Genomic DNA, 5,000 nt, shown 5'->3' on the forward strand with positions numbered 1-5,000 from the left:
TCCCCCCCGTCGACTGCAACGGGTTTCCGAGGCCCGTCGGTCAGGCGCGGTTCGCTCCGCAATCCGCCGGCCGATCGGCACCGGGCGGGGCTCTACGGAAAGAGGGGACCCTCCCGCGTCGAGTGCCGGCGCACCGACCCCGCAGGCTGACCGGGAAGGTGAAGACTCACCCCGCTGAATGCCCGGCCCCGGGAACCCTCCGGCGCCGGGGCCATAACTTCGGGGAGGAAGGTCCGAGCTCCGCGCGGTCGACGGCAGGTGAAAGGGGCCGGTGCGCCGCGGAAGGCGACAGCAGTCCCGTCAGGCTGCACCTCTGCTCGGGCGAACGGCGTCAGGAAAAGGGGAGAGCACTTCCCCACCGATAGCTCCGGAACGCCCGGACCCATTGGCCCGCGGCACCGGTGGCTGCTAGAGGGGCTCCGGCGCCGTCAGCCGGGGTACGTCCCAGGCCGGCCGGACGGCGGGCAGCCGGAGGCAACGGCCTGGAACGGAGCCAGACTTGAGTCGTTCCGTGCCGTGGGCAAAAAGGCAGGGCTGCGGGTCAGCGCAGTTTGGCAAACCTAGCCGCAAGTGCGGGAAGGGCGGAGGAGCACACGGACGCCGCCTTCCCAAACTGAGCCCAAAGTGCCCAGGCATGCCCCCTTGATCTCGCCTAATCAGTGAGCCCAAAATAATTTCAGAGTGTGGAAACCTGATCCAAAAAGGTCGAAAAGAACGGCCAGAGATCAAGTCCGAAAGGGGAAATCAGTAACAAGCAAGCAGAGTAATCATTAACCAAAAAGCGCAAAATTATGTTAAAAGTGTGAAATCATTAACCAAAAAGTCGAAAATAATGTCCAGAGACCAAGTCCGAAAGTACAAATAATTAACCAGTAAGCAGAGTCATCATTAACCAAAAATCGCAAAAGTAAGTAAAAAGTATGAAATCATTAACCAAAAATCGCAAAAGTAAGTAAAAAGTGTGAAATCATTAACCAAAAACTCGAAAATAATGTGCAGAGACTAAGTCCGAAAGGGCAAATGGTTAACCAGTAAGCAGAGTCATCATTAACCAAAAATCGCAAAAGTAAGTAAAAAGTGTGAAATCATTAACCAAAAATCGCAAAAGTAAGTAAAAAGTGTGAAATCATTAACCAAAAACTCGAAAATAATCTCCAGAGACTAAGTCCGAAAGGGCAAATGGTTAACCAGTAAGCAGAGTAATCATTAACCAAAAAGGGCAAAAGTAAGTAAAAAGTATGAAATCATTAACCAAAAAGCACAAAATTAAGTTAAAAGTGTGAAATCATTAACCAAAATGTCGAAAACAATGTCCAGAGACTAAGTCCGAAAGGGCAAATGGTTAACCAGTAAGCAGAGTAATCATTAACCAAAAGGCGCAAAAGTAAGTAAAAAGTATGAAATCATTAACCAAAAAGCGCAAAAATATGTTAAAAGTGTGAAATCATTAACCAAAAAGTCGAAAATAATGTGCAGAGACTAAGTCCGAAAGGGCAAATGGTTAACCAGTAAGCAGAGTAATCATTAACCAAAAGGCGCAAAAGTAAGTAAAAAGTATGAAATCAGTAACCAAAAAGCGCAAAAATATGTTAAAAGTGTGAAATCATTAACCAAAAACTCGAAAATAATGTGCAGAGACTAAGTCCGAAAGGGCAAATAATTAACCAGTAAGCAGAGTAATCATTAACCAAAAATCGCAAAAGTAAGTAAAAAGTGTGAAATCATTAACCAAAAACTCGAAAATAATGTCCAGAGACCAAGTCCGAAAGGGCAAATGGTTAACCAGTAAGCAGAGTAATCATTAACCAAAAAGGGCAAAAGTAAGTAAAAAGTATGAAATCATTAACCAAAAAGCACAAAATTAAGTTAAAAGTGTGAAATCATTAACCAAAAAGTCGAAAATAATCTCCAGAGACTAAGTGCGAAAGGGCAAATGGTTAACCAGTAAGCAGAGTCATCATTAACCAAAAATCGCAAAAGTAAGTAAAAAGTGTGAAATCATTAACCAAAAACCCGAAAATAATGTCCAGAGACTAAGTCCAAAAGGGCAAATGGTTAACCAGTAAGCAGAGTAATCATTAACCAAAAATCGCAAAAGTAAGTAAAAAGTGTGAAATCATTAACCAAAAACTCGAAAATAATCTCCAGAGACTAAGTCCGAAAGGGCAAATGGTTAACCAGTAAGCAGAGTAATCATTAACCAAAAATCGCAAAAGTAAGTAAAAAGTGTGAAATCATTAACCAAAAACCCGAAAATAATGTCCAGAGACTAAGTCCGAAAGGGCAAATGGTTAACCAGTAAGCAGAGTAATCATTAACCAAAAATCGCAAAAGTAAGTAAAAAGTGTGAAATCATTAACCAAAAACTCGAAAATAATGTCCAGAGACTAAGTCCGAAAGGGCAAATGGTTAACCAGTAAGCAGAGTAATCATTAACCAAAAGGCGCAAAAGTAAGTAAAAAGTATGAAATCAGTAACCAAAAAGCGCAAAAATATGTTAAAAGTGTGAAATCATTAACCAAAAACTCGAAAATAATGTGCAGAGACTAAGTCCGAAAGGGCAAATAATTAACCAGTAAGCAGAGTAATCATTAACCAAAAAGCGCAAAAATATGTTAAAAGTGTGAAATCATTAACCAAAAACTCGAAAATAATGTCCAGAGACTAAGTCCGAAAGGGCAAATGGTTAACCAGTAAGCAGAGTAATCAGTAACCAAAAAGGGCAAAAGTAAGTAAAAAGTGTGAAATCATTAACCAAAAACCCAAAAATAATGTCCAGAGACTAAGTCCGAAAGGGCAAATGGTTAACCAGTAAGCAGAGTAATCATTAACCAAAAATCGCAAAAGTAAGTAAAAAGTATGAAATCATTAACCAAAAAGCACAAAATTAAGTTAAAAGTGTGAAATCATTAACCAAAATGTCGAAAACAATGTCCAGAGACTAAGTCCGAAAGGGCAAATGGTTAACCAGTAAGCAGAGTAATCATTAACCAAAAATCGCAAAATTAAGTTAAAAGTGTGAAATCATTAACCAAAATGTCGAAAACAATGTCCAGAGACTAAGTCCGAAAGGGCAAATGGTTAACCAGTAAGCAGAGTAATCATTAACCAAAAATCGCAAAAGTAAGTAAAAAGTGTGAAATCATTAACCAAAAACTCGAAAATAATGTCCAGAGACTAAGTCCGAAAGGGCAAATGGTTAACCAGTAAGCAGAGTAATCATTAACCAAAAGGCGCAAAAGTAAGTAAAAAGTATGAAATCATTAACCAAAAAGCGCAAAAATATGTTAAAAGTGTGAAATCATTAACCAAAAAGTCGAAAATAATGTGCAGAGACTAAGTCCGAAAGGGCAAATGGTTAACCAGTAAGCAGAGTAATCATTAACCAAAAAGCGCAAAAATATGTTAAAAGTGTGAAATCATTAACCAAAAACTCGAAAATAATGTCCAGAGACTAAGTCCGAAAGGGCAAATAATTAACCAGTAAGCAGAGTAATCATTAACCAAAAAGCGCAAAAGTAAGTAAAAAGTGTGAAATCATTAACCAAAAAGTCGAAAATAATGCCCAGAGACTAAGTCCGAAAGGGCAAATGGTTAACCAGAAAATCCGTCGAATAATGTCCAGAGACTAAGTCCGAAAGGGCAAATGGTTAACCAGTGGAAGGGCGATCAAGCGGAAAAATTTGCCCCGGTTACCCGGGATGGAGTTCCAGAGGTCCGGCCAGAGTTGTCAAATTCGTCCCGCTGATCGGACGCTTGTCATTCGGGTGGCTGGGGGTTGGCGGGGTATCTGCACAGTAGTAGGAGGTGGCAAGTCGGGACTTGGACGTTTATTCCAAGAGTCCACCCGAGCCTCCAGGTCTGCAGAGACCGACCCTAGCTGCCGCCCAACCGACTTTTAAGCCTTTTTCGGATGGGGATTTTTTCCCATTTTCGTCCATTTTTCGGGTTTTCTGTCGGGCTTAATAGGCGGCAGCCTGACCCCCGGCCGAGGCGGGGGGCGCACTCTCCCTTGCGTAAGGGTCCGGATTTGCCCCGGAAAGTGCCCCCGACGGCCTCCCGACCCGGGTGCCTGCAGGGCGGGGGGAAAGGGTAGTCCCAGCCGCAGGAAATCATTAACCAAAAGACTTAGCCGTCGGGGCAGAGGCTAAGACCCGGGCTGGTGAAATCATTAACCAAAAGGAATGCACCCTTTTCCGAAAGTGCAGGCCGAAATAAGGCGAGCCTTGGGCCGGGAAGGCCAAAACCCCCAACTCATGGAAGTGTATGGGGTCGGACTCGGCGACTTTCCCGGGCCCCGAGTTGACCTTTCCCCACGGGGGCGGTCAAGTTGCTCCCGCCAAGAGGGCACGTTGCATTTGCTGCCGCTCTAGTCCCCGGGCTAGTTAATCAGTTGCCGTCGGAAGTCCCGATGCCGAAATGAAAAATGGCCGTTGCGGCGATTTGGCGCCTCATTTTCGGAAGGACTACCGGCAGGCAACCCGCCGAATTGACACTTGCGATTCGGGTGGCTGGGGGTTGGCGGGGTACCCGGAGATTTTCGGGAACTCGATTTTCAGAACTTTTGCTGGCAGCGGTTGCACTTGCAAAGTGGCCGAAGAAGTGCTCCCTCAAGGAAGGACCTTCTTTTGAAATAAAAGACCTTCCGAAGAGTGCCTGGAAGTCATTTATGAGCATTTAAGGGTAAATCTGGCGGACTTTCCATGCTCTGTTGCCGGCTCTGAAATATCGCACAGTTGGGTCTAGGCCGGTAGACTGGCTGTGAAAACAGACAAAGTGTTTTGGCGAGCGAGAGAAAACAAGGCCTTGGAACAGATTGGGGGGTGCGGAGGCACACCACACCCACAGGAAAAGAATTAATGAAAAAAAAAACCAAAGTCTATGACATGTCTGTTGGTACAGTGAGAAAAGCAAAGAAGGGAGGCTGCGATGGCAGAGCAAAGCCGACCTTCATACAGATATACATGTCAAAGAAAGAAACTATGCCCGCAAAAGACTTG

Source organism: Heterodontus francisci, unplaced genomic scaffold, assembly GCF_036365525.1.
Source record: "Heterodontus francisci isolate sHetFra1 unplaced genomic scaffold, sHetFra1.hap1 HAP1_SCAFFOLD_1552, whole genome shotgun sequence".
Lineage (NCBI taxonomy): Eukaryota > Metazoa > Chordata > Chondrichthyes > Heterodontiformes > Heterodontidae > Heterodontus > Heterodontus francisci.